Raw genomic sequence first — 20692 nt, 5'->3', positions numbered from 1 at the left:
CAAGTGACACAATCAAGGGCAGACACAGCAGACATGAGGGACCTGCTGAAATAAGTCCTGTTCCATGGGGATGGACCCCGCATAGCTGATCCACCATAGTGGTTGCAGCCAGTCTTCACAGGCCATAGTCCTAGGGGGTAAATACTCAATGAGGTGCCCACAGTAATCAAGACTTAACTATAATAGGATCATGTACACAGCCCACATTTGGGGTTGGTGCACCTGGAGTGCCCAGCTCAGGTCATCAGGGAAGTTGTGCCACTGGGCCCTACAGGACACTTAACTATGTGAGACCACTATAGGAGTAGTAGTTCTACCTAATACACAGACACAAACACAGAGGCAGCCAAAACAAGAAGACAAAGAAACGTGTCCCAAATGAAAGGACAGAACAAAATTCTACAAAAAGAACTAAACAAAATGGAGACAAGCACGCTACTAGATGCATAGTTTAAAACACTGGTTATAAGGATGGTCAATGAATTTAAGGGAAGAGCAGATGAACTTTGTAAGAACTTCACCAAAGATAAGAAACATGAAGTGGGGAGAAGATGACGGCGGAGTAGGTAGCAGTGTTGTCTGCTTGCTCCTATCATGGAAAACTTGGGTTATGGACAGGGAGTGAGTGAGTACAGATTTCGGACAGCGCTAGTGGGGAAGGGAGAGCAAGAGCAGAGTGGAAAAGGGCAGAAGGCTCACCCGCGCTCTTGGGGGGAGTTGCTGGATCCACCAAGTCTGGTGCTGCTACAACACCGCACCTCAGAGGGGCAGCTACAGACCAGCTCACCGGCTGGGACCTGCTTCGAGATTGCGGCCTACTATGGGTGCTGGGGCCAGCGGAGTCTCATAGGAAAACAATAGAAAGGTTTCCTTGAAGCGGCCAGAGGTGTGGAAGGATGGTGAGTGGTCCGGATTCACAAGTCTGGGCTGTTGGCCCCACACCCCAGGTGTGTGCATCGCGGCACCACTAAAAAGAGAGGAGTTGAGCTGGGCTGGGAGAGCTGCACTAGAAACACGGACTCGGTCAGGGCCCCAGGTGGGCAGGCAGTGCACACAGGCGAACGGTGAGGTGCTGCCAGCCATGGATGGACACAGGTCAGTGCTGCGGCTTGGAGCACAGAGACTTCTTGGGAGGAGGACTGAAGGCAGGATCCAAGGTGGTTCAGGGACTAAGAACATGCGCACTGGCTTGACAACAGAACAGCATTGCTAGAGAAGCCTGAGGACTGCTGGAGGATGCCGCAGGACAAGTGGGGAGAGACCCAATGCTGTGGCTCAGAGCAGATAGTTACAGCAGGCCCATAAGTAAGAGAAAGGCAGCCACAGAAACCAGCCAGATCTCCTCACAGCCAGCCAGCCAGACAAAATTTGAAACTCATGGAATTTTGACCAGGTGTGGATCCAGAAAAAGAAGACTTCACACAAAGGCTGAACTGAGTAAAAACTTGCTTTCTTTTTTAAAATTTTTATTTCTATTTTATTTTTTTATTTGCGTTTTATTTTATTTTTATTTATATATTTTTTTATTTTAAACTATCTCTTTAATTTGTTTCATACCATCTCTCCCTCTCATCCTTCCTCTTTAATTTTTGTTTGTCTGTTTTTTTTAGCCTCCCTTTCACACTAAATATATAGCATATAACTACTATATAAATCTAATACTATACACTTCCACTTTCTTACTTTATTTGGCATTCTTCCCTCCCTTTTTTAACATACAATGTAAATATTACATACTGTCTTGCATAGCCTTGACACTACTTGCTACTATCATTACTCTATTATTTCCCCTCTCAAAAATCATCTTTTTTTTCATTTGAAACAACTCTTATCTATTTATCCTACAGTATAATAGTCCTAACCTCTCTATATTTATATTAATACTGACTCATTTGCTGCTGATAGTGGGATGGGGGGGGGATATATTTTTAGGTGTGGGTTTCTTGCCTGGGCTGTATGTTTATGTTTTTAACAGTATCTCCACAAAAGAACTCAAGACAAGTGACTCTCAGTCAACTAGCCAGAGGGAAGGTCCCACCAAAGAGTAACTGAAATATAACCAGACAGCATAAACAAATGACTTAAAGGGTATCCCAGGAGTGTCAGCCTCAGGATATCAAAGAGACTGCACCACTGAAACTCCCATATTTCCTATAAAGAATCTCATACCACAAAGGCTGGAAACCAAATTAGACAAATCCAAAAAACAAAAACAAACAAGAAGAATCCAACATGGAAAGACGCAGAAACAATTTCCCAATGAAAGGAAAAGAGGAATCCCCAGAAAGAGAGGTAGATGGAATAGACATAGCCCAAATGTCAGACATGGAATTCAAAATAATGGTGATTGTTGTAGTACTTTGTGGTCGAGGGCATGGAAGTAATTCCAGCAGATAGAATGAGAGACGGTCGGAGGGCTACCTCTCGCTCAGGCAGGATCAGCAGTGAGCAGAGCAAGCACCTTCCTTTTATTGGATTTTGCACATATGCTAATTAACAGGGAGGGTCCAGGAATGAGCTCACAGGCACATCCAGGGAATGATCACAATGTACTTGAAACTTACAACAGAGGAAGTTCAAAAGGTCAACTGAAGAGAATGCTTCCTGACAAACAAGTATATATAGCATTCATAGACAGAAAAACAGAAATCCAATCACTTATCCTTTTAAGGCTAAGGAACGGATGCACTGTTCAGAAAGCAATCAAGGTTAAACACCATTTGTACTTAGTTTTGTTTGATTTCCTTATCAACATCAGGGAAGATGGAGTACTCAGCAAGATTCTTTTTAAGTCACAGGATGTCTTTAAGATCCTGCGGCCTGAGCACTCAGAGACTGTCAGCACCAGTGAGTCCAGCTCGCTGCTTGGATCATTAAACACCTGGACCGAGAGGCATGTAAACATACCTCAAATCAGAAGTCTTGATTTTCAGCATCAGGTGATGAAAAAGCTCAAAGTACTTGACAGTCTCAAAGATAATTACAACAAACTCTAAGGAAATTATCAGCAAATCCAAGAAAATTATGAAGACTTGCAGGGAAGCTATAGGGAACTTACAGAAAACTACCCCAGCATAAAAAATAACATAGAAACTATTAATAAGAACCAGGAATAAATGAAGAATACAATCTCTGAACTGAAAAACACAGTAGAATCAATCAAAAGCAGGCTAAATGAAGCAGAGGATCAGATCAGTGAGCTAGAGGAAAATGTAGAAAAAAATTCCAAAACAATAAAACAAAATAAAAAAAGATTCAAAAAGTATGATTAAGGTCTAAGAAAATTACAGGGCAACATGAGACAAAATAATATCTGGATCATAGGAATACAAGAAGGAAAAGAAGAACAAGGGATAGAAAATCTGATTGAAAAAGTAATGGCAGAAAATTTTTCTAACCTGATGAGAGAAAAAGTCATGCAAGTCCAAGAAGCACAGAGAGTCCCAATGAAGAGTAACCAAAAAAAAAAAAAAAAAAAAAAACCCGCTCCAACGCACATCATAATTAAAATGGCAACATTCAAAGACAAAGAGAGAATCCTAAAAATCCTAAAAGCAGAAAGAGAAAAACAGCAAATAACATACAAGGGAGCTCCGATAAGGCTATCGACAGATTTCTCAACAGAAACAGTACAAGCCAGAAGGAAATGGTCAAAAATATTTCAAGCAATGAAAAACAAAGGCCTGCAACCAAGACTACTCTACCCAGCAAGGCTCTCATTCAAAATGGAAGGTGAAATAAGGAGTGTATCAGACAAAGGAAGACTAAAAGAATACATCTCAACCAAATCAGCATTGCAAGAAATGCTAAAAAAAATGATCTAAGAAGGAGAAGGGAAAAAAAGGAGGGAAAGGAACACAGGTACAAAGGGAAATGAATAAATACCTGTCAATAATAACCTTAAATGTAAGTGAATTAAATGCTCCAATTAAAAGACATAGGATAGCAGAATGGATACAAAAATAGGACCCACATATTTGCTGTATACAAGAAACACACCTCAAAACAAAAGATTTACACAGACTGAAGGTGAAGGGAGAAGGAAAAAAGTATTCTAAGCAAACGGACATAAAAAAAAAGTTGGGGTAGCAATACTCATATCAGGAAAACGGATTTCAAAGCAAGGGCCATAAAAAGAGACAAAGAAAGACATTTTGTAATACTTAAGGGGACAATCCATCAAGAAGATATAACAATGATAAACATATATGCACCCAACATAGGAGCACCCAAATACATTAAGAAAATACTAGAAGACCACAAGAAGGATATTAACAGCAACACACTCATAGTAGAGGACTTTAGCACTCCATTGTCAACAACAGACAGATCTTTGAAGCAAAGAAACAACAAGGATATACAGGCATCAAATAACAAACTAAACGACATGAACTTAACTGATATATATATAGAACCTTTCACTCCAAAGAAGCAAAATACACATATTTTTCAAATGCACATGGGACAATTTCAAAGATAGACCACATGATAGGACACAAAACAAGCCTCAACAAATTTAAGAAAATTGAAATTATATCAAGCATCTTTTCAGACCACAATGCCTTGAAACTAGAAATCAACCTCAAAGAAAAAAAAAATCAAAGACATCCAAGCTCTTGGAGAAAGAATAACATGCTATTAAATAATGAATGGGTTAACAATGACATCAAGGAAGAAATCAAGAAGTTTCTGGAAACTAATGATAATGAACATACAACAACCCAAAACCTATGGGGCACAGCAAAAGCAGTCCTGAGAGGGAGATTCATAGCAATGCAGGCATGTCTGAAAAGAATAGAAGATTCTCAAATTAAAAAATCTAACCCTAAAGCTACAAAAATTAGAACAACAAAAACAAAAAAAGCCCAGTGCAAGTAGAAGGAAGGAAATCATCAAGATCAGGGCAGAATTAAATGACATAGAAACTAAATAAAAATTTCAAAAGATCAATAAAAGTAGGAGCTGGTTCTTTGAAAAAATAAACAAAATTGACAAGCCTTTAGCCAGACTCATCAAGAAAAAAAGAAAGAAGACTCAAATAAACAAAATCAGAAACAAAAGAGGAGAAATCAGGACTGATAACACAGAAATACAAAGGATTGTAAGAAATTACTACAAACAACAGTATGGCAAGAAATTCGAAAACCTAAATGAAATGGACAAATTTCTAGAAACATATAATCTTCCAAAACTGAGTCAATAGGAAGTAGAAAGCCTAAACAGACCAATAACAAAGAATGAAATTAAAACAGTAATCAAAAATCTTCTGGCACACAAAAGCCCTGGACCGGATGGCTTCACAGGTGAATTCTACAAAACATTTAGGGAAGACATAATTTCTTTTCTTCTCAAGCTATTCCAAAAAATCCAAGAAGAGGGAAGACTCCCAAGCTTGTTCTATGAAGCCAGTATTATCCTAATTCCAAAACCAGGTCAAGACACAGCAGAGAAAGAAAACTACAGGCCAATATCGCTGAGGAACATGGATGCTAAAATACTCAACAAAATATTGGCAAACCGGATCCAGCAACACATTAGAAAGATCATACACCACGATCAAGTGGGATTCATCCCAGGGATGCAAGGATGGTTTAATATTTGCAAATCAATTAATATAATACACCACATAAACAAAATGAAAGACAAAAATCACGTGATCATATCAATAGATGCAGAAAAAGCATTTGATAAAGTACAACACCCATTTATGGTGAAAACACTCAGCAAAATGGGAATAGAGGGACCATTCCTTAACATAATTAAGGCTATATACGAGAAACATGAAGCCAACATCATACTCAATGGACAAAAATTGAAAGCATTCCCCCTGAGATCAGAAACAAGACAAGGATGTCTACTCTTTCCATTCCTAGTCAACATAGTGTTGGAGGTCCTAGCCACAGCAATCAGACAAGAAAAAATAAATAAAAGGCACCCAAATTGAGAAAGAGGAAGTTAAACTATCATTATATGCAGATGACATGATAGTATACATACAAAACTCTGTGAACTCCACTAAAAAACTACTCAATATAATAAGCAAATTTGGCAAAATAGCAGGGTACAAAATAAACATACAGAAATCTAAGGCATTTCTGTATACCAATAATAAAATATCAGAGACAGAAACAAAAAAGAAAACACCATTTACTCTAGTAATAAGAAAAATAAAGTACCTAGGAATAAACTTAACCAAAGAGATTAAAGACCTGTACTTGGAAAACTACATAATATTGAAGAAAGAAATTAAAGAAGATACAAATAAATGGAAGCAAATACTTTGTTCTTGGATGGGAAGAATCAACATCATTAAAATGCCCATAGTACCCAAAGCAATTTACATATTCCATGCAATCCCCATTAAAATACCAATGACGCATTTCACAGACCTAGAATAAATACTTCAAAAATTCATATGGAACAAAAAAACACCCCGAATAGCCAAATCAATCTTGAGACAACAGAACACAGCAGGAGGAATCACAATACCCGACATCAAACTATACTACAAAGCCACTGTGATCAAAACATCCTCGTAGTGGCATAAGAACAGACATATAGATCAATGAAACAGAATAGAGACCCAGAAATAAATCCAGGTCTATATGGTCAACTAATATTTGATAAAGGGGAAAGGAACATAAAGTGGAGTGAGAAGAGCCTCTTCAACAAATGGTACTGGGAGAACTGGACAGGAACGTGCAAAAAAATGAAACTAAACCACCAACTTACACCACACATGAGAATAAACTCAAGATGGATCAAAGACCTAAATGTAAGCCGTGACACCATAAAAGTCCTAGAGGAAAACATAGGCAGGAAAATTTCAGATATCCCACATAACAATATTTTCACAGATACATCTCCTAAGGCAAGAGAAATAAATAAATAATAAATAGGACTACATCAAACTAAAGAGTTTCTGCTCAGCAAAAAAAAAGCATCAGCAAGATGAAAAGGAAATCAAGCATATGGGAAAACATATTTGCCAACGATACCGCAGACAAGGGACTGATCTCCAAAATATATAAAGAACTTATATGACTCAACATCAAGAAAACAGACGACCCAATTAAAAAATAGGCAAAGGACCTGAACAAACACTTCTCTCAAGAGGACATACAGAGAGTCCATAGATAAATGAAAAAACACTCAACATCAGTAGCCATCAGAGAGTTGTAAATTAAAACCACAATGAGATACCACTTTACACCTGTCAGAATGGCCATCATCAACAAATTAATAAACAGCAAGTGCTGGCGAGGATGTGGAGAAACGGGAACTTTAGTGCACTGTTGGTGGGAATGCAGACTGGTGCTGCCACTATGGAAAACAGTATGGAATTACCTCAAACAACTAAAAGTGGAAATGCCTTTTGAACCAGCAATTCCACTGATATGATTTTACCTGAAAAATCGTACACCCTAATTCAAAAGAACTTATGCACCCCTATGTTCATAGCAGCACTGTTTACAATAGCTAAATGTTAGAAACAACCTAAGTGCCCATCTGTAGATGAGTGGATCAAAAAGCTGTGGTACATTTACACAATGGAATACTATGCAGCAGAAAGAAAGAAGGAAATCCTGCCATTTGCAACAACATGGATGGAACTAGAGAGAATTAAGCTTAGTGAAATAAGCCAGGCAAAGAAAGAAAATACCATATGATATCACTTAATACAGGAGACTAAGAAACAACACAAACAAATGAACTAGATATAACAAGGAACAGAATAACAGCTATTAGGGAGGAGGTGGGAGGGAGAGAAGGGGGATAAGTAAGGGAAGGGTTTAGTGAAAGAACAAATATAAATGACTCATGGGTATGGAAATGGAGGGGGAGATATGATTGTGGGAGAAGGGGTGGGCTGAGTTGGGTGAGCAATGGGGGAAAAATTGAACAATTGTAATTGAAAAAAAACATGAAGATGGGGATAAAAAACTTAGAAAAAAAATATGCAGAAATGTAGACTATACTAACTGAAATGAAGAATACATTATAGGGAATCACAGTGGAGGAGATAAAGTAAAGGATCAAGTCAGAGATTTACTAGGTAAAGAAGAAAACACCCAATCAAACACGGAAAAGAAAAATGAATTTAAAAAATGAGGATTGTATAAGGAGTTGTGGGACAACTTCAAGTTTACCAACATTTGCCTCATGGGGGCACTGGAAGGAGAAGAGTGTGAGCAAGCATTTGAAAACCTATGTGAAAAAATAATGATGGAAAAGTTTCATAACTTGTTAAAGGAATAGATATACAAATCCAGGAAGAACAGAAGGTCCCAAACAAGATGAACCCAAAGAAGCCCACACCAAGACATATCATAATTAAATTGCCAAATGTTGAAGAGAAAGAAAGAATCTTAAAAGCAGCAAGAGTGAAACAGTTAGTTATCTGCAAGGGAGCTCCTATAAGATTGTTAGTTGATTTCTCAACATAAACTTTGCTTGTCAAAAGAGATTGGCATGAAGTATGAATAATGGTGAAAAGCAAGGGCCTATAGCTAACATTATTCTACCCAGCAAAGCTATCATTTAGAATTGAAGGATAGAAAAGGAGTTCATCACCACCAAATAAGTATTACAAGAAATGTTAAAGGATCTTCTTTAAGAAGAAGAAGAAAATATATAAAAACATGAATAATAAAATGGCAATAAGTACATATATATCAACAGTTACATTACAAGAAAATAAATGCACCAATCAAAAGACATATGGAGGATGAATGGATAACATAAAAAGACCCTTACCTGCTGCCTATAAGATACTCACTTTAGATAGAAAGACACACACAGACTGAAAGTAACGTGTTGGAAAAAGATATTTCATGAAAAATGGAAAAAAACAAATGAAAAAACTGGGGTAGCAATACTTACTTCAGACAAAATAGATATAAAAAAGGAAATGAATGAACAAGCAGAACAGAAACAAACTCATAGATATAGAGTACATTTTGATGGTTGCCAGATGGGAGGGGTTTTGGGAAATGGGTGAAAAAGGTGAAGGCATTAAGAAGTACAAATTGGTAGTTACAGAATAGTCACAGGGATGTAAAGTATATCATTGGGAATAAAATAAAAAGTATTGTAATAACTATGTATACTGTCAGGTGGATACCAGATTCAGTGGGGTGATTAGTTAATAATTTATATAATGTCTAATCACTGCATTATACACCTGAAACTAACATAACACTGTATGTCAACTATACTTAAAAAAATTAAAAGTTTAGCTAGACAGACACTCTGCATCTCCCTCCACAACTAAGAAGGAATACAACTACCTCAAAACTAGAGACAACCAGAAGTTCCAGAAAACTGAGCTGCATGGAAGTTCAACAAAGATATATAGAAGAAATACTCATCCAGACAGGGGGAGAGGTGGAATCGGGACAGAGAGGATACAGTGTGGTGGCAGCAGTGGTGGCAGCAGTAGGCTGGCAGAAAGCACAGTCACACATTTAAAAAAGTCAGGAGGGACACATAGGGAGTGTTCCCAGGCCCAGACCAGGCCACACAGCTCATGGTCCCAGTGCCAGGGAAAATAAAGCCTCATTGCTTCTGACTGTGCAAACCAGTGGGGATTGGGTTGGAGGAAGAAACTGCCAATCACTTAGCAGAGTCCACTTGTTTAAAGGGCCCCCATGGTCCTAGAATGTCTGCAGATCCACCCACTCTGGGAATGAAGGCCAGGGCAACCACCAGAGAGGCACCAGTCCCATATGAAAGTGGGAGAAGTACCTGGAAAAGGAGCAAGTGCTGAGCAGGTGGCATTGTTCCCTCTCAGGCCCCTCCCCCACATACAGCCCCACAATGTGGTGAAATGGGTCACCAATACTGATGAGTAGCTAAGGCTCCACCGCTTACAACATAACAGGAGCAACAGCTCTACCTAAGACACAGAGGCAAACAAACACAAGAGCCTGTCAAGATGAGGAGACAGAGAAGTATGGCCCAAAAGAGGAAATGGATCAAGGTTCCAGTGGGAGAACTAAGCGATGAGGAGATAGCCAGTCTAACAGACAAGGAGATAGCCAACCTAAGAGATGGAAAGTTCAAAACACTGGTGATAAAGATGCTCACAGGCTTGACAGATATGCTTAACTATGGCAAACGCATCAGGGAAGAAGTGAGGGCTAAGCTAAATGAAACAAAGGAAAATCCACACAAAACCAATGGTGAAGAGAAGAAAACTGGAGTTCAAATCAATGATTTGAAATATAAGGAAGAATTAAATGACCAACTAGTGCAGAATGAAGAAACAAGAATTGAAAAAAATGAGGAGAGGCTTAGGAACCTCTGGGACAACTTTAAACATGTGAACATCCAAATAATACGGGTACCAAAGGAAAAGAGGAAAAGCAAGAAATTGAAAGCTTATGTGAGAAAATAATAAAGAAAAACTTCCCAAGTTTGGTGAAGGAAATAAACATACAAGTCCAGGAAGCACAGAGAGTTCCAAAAAAGCTAGACCCAAAAAGTACCAAACCAAGACTCATCATAATTAAAATGTCAAAGGTTTAAGATAAAGAGAGAATCTTAACAGCAACAAGAGAAAAGCAGAGAGTTACCTACAAAGGGCTGCCTATAAGACTATCAGCTGACTTCTCAAAGGAAACTGTGCAGGCAAGAAGGGACTGGCAAGAAGTATTCAAAGTGATGAAAAGCAAGAACCTACCACCAAGACTACTCTATCCAGCAAAGCTATCATTTAGAATGGAAGGGCAGATAAAGTGTTTCCCAGAGAAGGTAAAGCTAAAGGAGTTCATTGTCACCAAGCCATTATTATATGAAATGTTAAAGGGACTTATTTCAGAAAAAGAAGATCAAAATTATGAACATTAAAATGACAACAAACTTACAACTATCAACAACTGAATCTAAAAAATAAAAACAAAATTCAACTAAGCAGACCAGAATAAGAATAGAATCATAAGTATGGGGATCATTGGAGGGATATCAACTGGGAGGGGGAAGGGGAAGAAATGGGGAAATGGTGCAGGGATTAAGAAGCATAATTGGCTGGTACAAAATAGACAGAAGTTAAGAATAACATAGGAAAGGGTGAAGCCAAAGAACTTACATGCACGACTCTTGGAAATGAAGTAAGGGGGGTGGGATTGCTGGAGGGAAGTGGTGTACTGGGCAGAGGAGGGCAAAGGGGAAAAAATTGGGACCAGTGTAACAACATAGTCAATAACATACACTTAAAAAAACACATTATCTTAGCAGTGTTTTTTGAAATTAAAAATCAGTATCTAATAGTGATGAAGAATATACAAAAATGTATGGGTCAGCCAATGATATCATAATAAGTATTAGACAATATTAATTATTAAATAATACACATATATTACATGTCACATTTGAAATATGGAATTTAAACAGAAATATAGAGGCTAAAATTTTATAACTTAAAGAGGGAAGTCTGAGTTAAGCATCTATCCTAAACTGCAAGATAAAAGACAGCAATGTAACCCTTAAGAAGAGGGAAATTATCTGTCATTACCGAAATGCTTATTATAATTCCTAAATTCTTGAGTTTTTAGGATAATTGAGAAGAAAAGATAGAATTGAGTGAGCAGAATCTTAACAAGCAGTTCTGAAGTGAGAGGTAATAAAGGTCCTCCAGCAAGTAAAAATTCAGCAGGTGTCAGAGGCTTCATAGCAATCTTCTGTAACAGTAAACCCTTCAATAAGCCTAGCACTTCAGAAAAATTATTTTTTATTTAGGTGAACTATAAATTGCATGATATAAACGTCCCTTCTACTATGGTTAAAATGTAAGGGAAAAGTAATGAAAAAATATTTCTGTTTTCTGAATCAATTCTCCTCATCAATACAGATGCTGTTTTACTTTTCACACCCCCAGCTATCATGTATAACTCCTGACTAAATAAACCTGGTTTTGTCTGATACTCAGCTTTGTAGGCTAAAACAATCACTCCAAGAGTTTTTAATTTTATAGCACAATATTCATATATATTTTATGCTGGGGAGGAACATGGGTATGCGCATACATAATATTTCTAGCAAAGAACATCATCATTTCGTTAAAAAAGAGATACTGTAATTAAAAATATACCATATAATTCACTAATATGTGGAATCTAATGAACAAACTGAACTAGCAAGGATAATGGGAACAGACTCATAGGTGGATGACAGCTTGGGCAGGAGGTTAGGGGGGTGGAGGGATTGAGCAAAAGAGAAAAAGGACTCATGGACATGGACAACAATGTTGATTGCTGGGGGAGGGGAGTATAAGGGGATTGAATAGTAATGGAAGAAACACAATAAAGATTAAATAAAAAAATAAAGGAGTACATCTTACAATAAAAAAATAAAAATAAAACTGCTACATTCATTAAAAAACAAAAACAAAAAATATAAAGAAGAATTATTACCCTAACTCTGACAAGAAATGATGCTTTGTCTTTTTTCTGTAATTTGTCATTGCTTTCTGGTAATTTTATTTATATACCAGTTGACAGAGCAGTGTTTGAGAAATACTGGGGAAAGGAGGTTAATTCCTACTTATTGATATTTTAATTACTCTAAGGGAACATTAACAAAAACTAAGAGGCACCAATAGCTTCATAGAGCTCATTAGTGACCTTCCAATGACAACTACTAGTCTCATCTTCCTTGATTTATCAGAGCATTTGACACAGCTGATTTCTTTTGTTCTTCTTGGTTGTTTCTTCACTTGGCTCCAGGATACCATGTTCTTACTCTCTCTAGGTTTGTTTCCCCCTGGTCACTACTTACCTTGCTTTACTGATTCCTTTTTTGTCTCCCCAATGTCTTCATTTTGGAGTGTCCTAAAGTTTAGTCTTTGTATTCTCTCTTTGTCTCTGTCTCTATCTCTCTTTTTCATCTTTTCATACCATCACTTGTTAATTGACCTTTTCCATTTCCATGGCTATAAATACCATCTATGTGCTAACAATGCCTTAATTTATACCTCCCTTCCAGACTTACCTCCAAGCTCCAATCTTGATATCCAACTGTCTATCTATCTGACCTTTGCACTTGAATGTCTAATCTCAAACTTACCATGTCTGTAAGGTGACCTGCTGCTTTAAATTATGTAGGAGAGGTCCCTGATTTCAACATTAGTTGTAATAAACAGTTTTATGTGAGCTCAAACTTACTCCTGAAACTTATTTTGCATTGACAGATTCCATCTGATGCGGATGTCATTCTTTCTCCTTTCACCCCAGTGCCTTCTCCGTTGTGACAGGAACTTACTTATTTTGTACTCTCGAGCATCCCAGAAGGGAATGATCCTAGAGACAACCCTCAAGCAGCAGAAACTGGGAGCTGATGGATAAATGTTTTCATATTTCAAATGGAAAGTTATGAGAGGCATCCTGTATGCTTCTAAGAGATCCCACACGAATCAAGCCCCATTACCTATCTACTCCTCACTCCTGCTTCCTAGGACCACTTGTCATGTAAACATCTTGCCCTTGTCTCAGAATCTGCTTTTGGTTGTCGTCGGCAGCCGTCCGTCTCGAGAGACGATGGCGTAGCTTCTTGAGAGTCTATCTGCACCGCCGAGAATGGCTGTGCAGTCCGACTCGGGAGTGACAATCCCTGCCGCACTTGTTACAGGTGAAGGCAGATGGCTGTTGTTGCTGCTGTTGATGCTGCTTCCGCCTCGATCTTTTCTGGACCGCCTCCTCGTTGCGCGCAGCCTCTGCGCGTGACATACCTTGCCTGACCGCGAGCCTCCAGGCTAGGCGGTCGTCTGCTTGAACTTCCCATGTGTTGAGATTAATGGAGCATTGTGTCATGTCCTTTTTGCAGATGTCTTTGAACCGCAGTTTTGGGCGCCCTGTCATCCTCTGGCCTTCTGTTGGCTCGCCGTAGAGGAGGTCTTTGGGAATACGGCCTGCATCCATTCTTTTGACATAGCCGAGCCACCTGAGGCGTCTCTCACTAAGAACTGCATGCTAACTGCTCATGTTGGCTCGCTTCAGCACCTCGGTGTTGGGGACCTTATCCTGCCAGGTGACATGCAGGACGCGTCGCAGGCACCTCATGTGGAAGCTGTTGAGTTTCCTTTCGTGCCTTGCATAGGTGGTCCATGTCTCGCTGCCATAGAGGAGAGTGCTGAGTACGCAGGCTTGGTAGATGCACAGTCTGGTTTTCTCAGTGAGGCTGGAATTGTTCCATGCTCGCCGGTTCAGTTTGGCCATAACTGTGGCTGCCCTGGCGATTCTCCGATTGACCTCCAAGTCGACTGACAGAGAGCTCGAGATGGTGGACCCGAGGTAAGTGAAATCGTTGACAACCTCCAGGGTGTATCCGTCGATGGTGATGCATGGAGGAGTCCCCGTGCCTTGAGCCATAACGTTCGTCTTCATCAGGCTGATGGCTAGTCCGAACTCCTTGCATGCGTGGGAAAGGCAAGTGACTAACTGCTGGAGTCCCTCTTCGGAGTGTGATGTCAAGGCTGCATCGTCGGCGAAGAGCATCTCACGGATGAGCACCTCTTTGACTTTGGTCTTGGCTCATAGACGGGCCGGGTTGTAGAGCTTGCCATCGGATCTGGTGTGAATGAAGACACCCTCGCTGCAGTCCTTAAAGGCGTATTGGAGGAGCATGGAGAAGAAGATTCCGAACAGCGTAGGCGCGAGGACGCAGCCCTGCTTTACTCCGCTGCTGACTGGAAGGCCTCAGAGGTTGCGCCGTTGTAGGACACCGTGCTGTGCATGTTGTCGTGAAAGGACATGACCACAGCAAGCAGATGTGGTGGACAGCCAATCTTCTGTAGCAAGCTGAAGAGTCCGCTTCGACTGACCAGATCAAACGCCTTTGTGAGGTCGATAAAGGCGAGGTAGAGTGGTTTATGCTGCTCATGACACTTCTCCTGCAGCTGGCGTAGGGAGAAGATCATGTCCACTGTTGATCGGCCAGCTCTGAAGCCACACTGGGACTCTGGGTAGACGCGGGAAGCAAGGGTCTGCAGGTGGGCAAGAGCGACCCGGGCGAATACTTTGCCGATGACGCTGAGGAGAGAGATGCCCCGGTAGTTGTTGCAGTCGCTGCGGTCTCCTTTGTTCTTGTACATGGTGATAATGTTGGCGTCTCTCATATCCTGAGGGATGTAACCCTCCTTCCAGCAGAGACAGAGTAGATGGTGGAGCGGCTGTAGCAGGACTGGTTTCCCACTCTTTAGGATTTCTGGAGGGATTCCGTTGCTTCCTGGTGCTTTCCCGCAAGCGAGGCGGTCGATGGCTTTGCTGAGCTCTGCCGCAGTAGGTGGGGTGTCTAGCTCCTCCATGACTGGTAGGTCTGGAATGGCGTTAAGAGCAGTGTCTGTTACGGTGTTCCTCGTTGCGTACAGCTCAAGGTAGTGCTCGGTCCACCGCTGCATTTGCTGTTCCTGGTCAGTGATGACCTCACCTGTCTTGGACTTAAGGGGGGCGATCTTGGAGGGGATTGGGCCTGTTGCCTTCTTGATACCCTCATACATTCCTCGTGCGTTGCCTATATCGGCGGCTTCCTGGATGCTTCTGCAGGTTTAGCCAATAGGTGTTGGCACAGTGGCGGGCGGTCTTCTGGACTTTGTTCCTGGCAGCCCGTAGAGCTTGAAGTGTACTGGGAGTGGGCGTGGCCTTGTAAGCCAGTAGGGCCTTCCTCTTAGCCTCGATCACGGGTTCCATTTCTTCCCAGTGAGCCTCGTACCAGTCAGCGTTCTTCCGTTCTTTCTCCCCGTAAGCAATAATGGCGGAGTTGTATATGGCGTCGCGGAGACGTGACCAATTGGATTCGATAATGTCATCTGCCGCCATTCCCTCGCCAAGTGCATCTTCCATCCTGTTGATGAATTGTTGGGTCTTAACTGGGTTGCTGGCACAACTGGTGTTGATGCATGGGCGACCCTTCATCTTGGAGTGGTGCAACCTCTTCGGCATTATGCGCACCTTGCTTACCACGAGGGCATGGTCCGTGTCGCAGTCTGCACTGTGGTAGCTGCGGGTGAGGAGGGTGCTGCCAATATCCGTTCTTCTGGTGATGACGAGGTCAAGCTGGTGCCAGTGGCGGGAGCGGGGGTGCCTCCATGACACCTGGTGGATCTCTTTGCACTTGAAGAATGTGTTTGTCATGCACAGGCCGTGGTGACACGAAAGCTCAAGCAGTCGCTGACCATTCTCATTGATCTTTCCTCTCCCAAAGTTTCCGAGGCAGGTGGGCCAGGCCATGTGGTCGGCTCCTACTCTTGCGTTGAAGTCTCCAAGGAGATAAAGAGCGTTACTTCTGGGGATCTTGGATAACGCTTCGTCCAGTGCATGGTAGAACTGTTCTTTCTCTTCGGTGGTGGCGCAGAGGGTTGGGGCGTACGCGCTAAGAATGCTGACTGGGCCGAAAGTTGTTGACAATCGGAGGGTAAGTAATCTCTCTGTTCCTCCTGTGGGTGGCTCTATGGAGTTAACAAGCGTGTTCTTCACAGTGAACCCAACACCGTGCTGTCTTGGTTGGTCCGGAGACTTCCCTTGCCAGTAGAAGGTGTAGTTGGTTTCTCTGATAGTTCCGTTGTAGGCCAACCGGGTATCCTGTAGAGCCGCAATGTCGATGTTTAGTCGTGCCAGTTCCCTGTCGATGACGGCGGTTTTCCTGGCACCATTGATCCACGGAAGGTCTGCAGTAAGTCCGGGACACATGGTCCTGATGTTCCAGCTAGCGAGGCGAAGAGCTGGAGGCTTCTTTCTTGTTTGCTTGGAATTGCCTGGTGCGAGTGTTTTGTGGCCCACTTTTCAAGAGACGCCTCTCTGATCCCCACGCACCCAGTGGGGCAGGCGAGCCATGGCGAGACGGCACCTAATTGGCTGGGGGCTGCCCAGCTTGAGGCGGGCGGTAGCTGTCCAGTGAGGTGCGATGACCCCTCCCACCGTCAGAGGAGACCCCTGGCGCTCGTTTCCTTCGCCAATCGGATGAGCTTATAACCGGTATCTGTCTCCTCCCGTGTTGAGTCGACATCTTGCGATGACGCTGGAGTGTCCTCTCCAGTGAAGCTACAAAGCCTGGGCAGGATGATGCGGAGGGCCAGCTGTTGCCCATGCAGCAGACCCCCCCCCTCTCTTCGCAGCTGAAGGATCCAAGGGGAAAGACAGAGTCAATACAGCTTGGCTTCAGGTGCGCCGCAGGAGTTGCTGGTGTTGACTACAACGTCAAACCGCCTTAGGGACTCCGGCTCCGGATTTTCTGTTGGGGTTTACTCCCTTAGCCTTTCCCCTGAGGAGGTATGCAGCAAGGCAGCGGAGGTTTGGAGTCAGAGTTTCCCTTCTCCTTAGCCTTTCCCCTGGAGAGGTATGCTGCAAGGCAGCGGAGGTTTTTTGGAGTCAGAGTTTTCCTTCTCTGGTGTGCCCTGACTGGAAGATTGAACCAGCGACACTTAGCTCGCAGGCCGACGCTCAATCCACTGAGCCAAACCAGCCAGGGGTCTGCTTTTGGTAAATCCAAATAAATATACTTGTGTTGCCTGCAGACTTCTTAATCTCAATTGACAACTCCATCCTTTCCTATGCTTAGATCACAATACTTTGATTCCTTCTGAAATCTTCTCAAATTCAAAATCTATTCTCTCTCAGCACATACTTTTACCCTACTTTCAAAATATTTAAAAAGACTTGCCAATTCTATCCACCTCTATTATTAATTATTAAGCTCAATTATGCTACATTCTGGAACATGTCTCCTTGTTTCTATTTTTGTTCGTCATGGTCTATTCTTAACAAAGAAGTCACAATGATCTTTTAAAAACTTAAGTCAGATCAAAATATTTCCATGACTCCTCACTTCACTCTGCCTCATGCCTTATCTCTGACCTTCTTTTCTATGTTATTTATACATTTTTCTTTATTCTTGATGCTCTATATACCGAGTTCTTGATGAACAGGGAGAGACTGTCTTTTTCAGGTCTAGTCAGTTCTTGGAGGTAGAGAATGACTCATCTGTGAGCACATCTTTTGTATACAAACTCCCTAACACAGAGCCCACACCCTAACCACCTACCTTATTGGGTTCTTCCTCTCTGGGCTACTTACTATCCATATGTCTTAATAACCCCGAGGTCATGTGCCACACACATGTAAGTTGGAACTTATACCCCAAATCCCACTGAAATTATTAAAACTAGCCAATACTAGGCATGCCTACCTTGTCTTCTTTTTTTTTTTTTTTTTGACAGCCTTCAAGCCGTCCTTGGTGGTTGCTGTGTGGCCCTGCATAGTGTAACATGCCCCCTTTTCTTGAGAACTGTGAGTAACAAACTATCTTTTCAATGGCAGTCATCTCCTGATCTGTTGATCTTCCCTTATTTGAATAATAATAAAATCTTCATTTAAAAATATTCTCCTACTTCTCTTCCCTTGTGCCTTTCTAGCCACATTGTTCTCCTTATTGTTCCTGAACTGTGTCATCACATTCTTATTATGAAGCTTTCAATGTGAAATTTTCTAATGATAAGTGATGATGAGCATCTTTTCTTATTTTTAATTTACATATTTTATTTTGGGAGGTATCTGCATTTTTTGCCAGTATTTTATTGGTTGACTGTCTTCCTTTAAATGAAATGTAAAGTTCATTATATATTCTGTATAGAATTTCTTTATCAGATATTTGTTTTACGAGTCTGTGGTATTTTTGTTTAACTTAATTTTTTTCAGTTACAGTTGACATTCAGTATTCTATTAGTTTCAGGTGGACAACATAAAGGTTAGACATTTATATAACTTATAGTGATACCCTATAAGTCCAGTACCCACCTGGCACTATACATAATTATTCCAGTATTATTGATTATATTTTCTATGATGTACACTATATCCCCATAACTATTTTGTAACTGCAAATTTACATCTTTTAATCCTTTCACCTTTTTCAACCCACCCCGCAAACTTCCACCCATCTGGGAACCATCAGTTTGTTCCCTGTATCTGCAAGTTTGATTCTGTTTTGTTTGTTTATTTATATTGTTCTTTAAATTCTACATATAAGTGAACTTATATAATATTTGTCTTTCTGACTGACTTATTTCACTGAGCATACCCTCTAGGTTCATCCATGCTGTGGCAAATGGTAAGATTTGATTCATTTTTATGGCTGGGTAATATTCCATTGTGTAAGTGTACCACAGCTTTTTATCCACTTGCCCACTGATGGACAGTTGGGTTCCTTCCATAGCTTGGCTATTATAGTAATGCTGCAATGAACATAGGGATGCTTATGTTCTTTCTAATTGGTGTTTTGAGCTTAATGGAATATATTCCCAGAAGTGGAAATGCTGGATGATAAGGCAGTTGCATTTTTAATTTCTTGAGAAAACTCTATACTGCTTTTAACAGCAACTGCACCAATCTGCATTGCACCTAATAGGACACGAGGGTTCCCTTTTCTCCACATCCTCACCAACACTTGTTTGTTGATTCATTAATGATAACCATTCTGACAAGTGTGAGGTGATATCTCATTGTGTATTTCTCTGATGATTAGTGGCATTGAACGTATTTTCAAATGTCTGTTGGCCATCTGTATATCCTCTTTGGAGAAGTGTCTATTCAAGACATTTGCTCATTTTTTAATTGGATTGTTTGTTTTTTAGGTGTTGAGTTGTATGAGTTCTTAATAAATTTTGGATATTAACCCCTTATCAGATATATCTTTGGCAATTATGTTCTTCCATTCAGAGGGTTGTCTTTTTATTTTGTTGATGGTTTCCTTTACTGTGAAAAAGTTTTTAGTTTTATGTAGTCTCATTTTATTATTATTACTTTCTCCCCCTTGCCCAAGGGGATATATACAAACTAGCCAACACAGAGCCCACACCCTAACCACCGACTTTATTTCTCTTATTACTAAGAGAAATGTTCGGATTTTACTGTCTATGTTTTCTTTTCTGGGTTTTATGGATTCAAGTCATACATTTAAATCTTTAAATCATATTGAGTTTATTCTTGAATATGGTATAATAAGGTGGCCTAGTTTAATTTTTTTGTATGTAGCTGTTCAATTTTCCCAACATCATTTATTGAATACATTGTCTTTACACTACCCCTTTGTCAAATATTAATTGGCCACATACAAGGTCTGTCCAGAAGGTATCCAGCCATGCATGTGAAAAATAGAGACATTTATTGAAGAAGATACAAGATATCAAAAACATTGTACATAAGAATCCTGACTATAAACTGCATGACTGCTTACTGCTTTTTACATGGCTGCTATAACATGCTCCTTCATTATGGCACCTTCTTCATGCTCTCTAACATGGTCCTCCTTTCAAGGCTGCCCACCCTTGCTTTTGAATCCTGAAAGTCACTACGTACTCCTTGCTCTGGAGTTGGCAGTAGCACAACTATTATCTAGCTACCATCTTGCCATAGATATACAAAGTACCTTAAATGTTGTATTATCTCTTTCCCCTATCCCTCAACCATGGGCTGTGGGGACATTGGGGATACCTCCCCTGCTCACATGTATATCTTTATATGTATTTTAAAAATCAATTCTGACAGTCCCTGCCTTTTACTGAATTTTTAGACATTTACTTAATGTAATTACTGATATACTTGCAATATCTGCACTTTGCTCTTTATTTTCTAGGTCTCTTTAAAAATTTTTTTGAGAAAAAAATTTTTGATTTAATATTTATTGTATGTTTTTCCATTGCCAT

This window comes from Furipterus horrens, unplaced genomic scaffold (genome assembly GCF_987537825.1).
Source record: "Furipterus horrens unplaced genomic scaffold, mFurHor1.1.pri manual_scaffold_8, whole genome shotgun sequence".
Lineage (NCBI taxonomy): Eukaryota > Metazoa > Chordata > Mammalia > Chiroptera > Furipteridae > Furipterus > Furipterus horrens.
Note: the sequence above shows the minus strand (reverse complement) of the source record.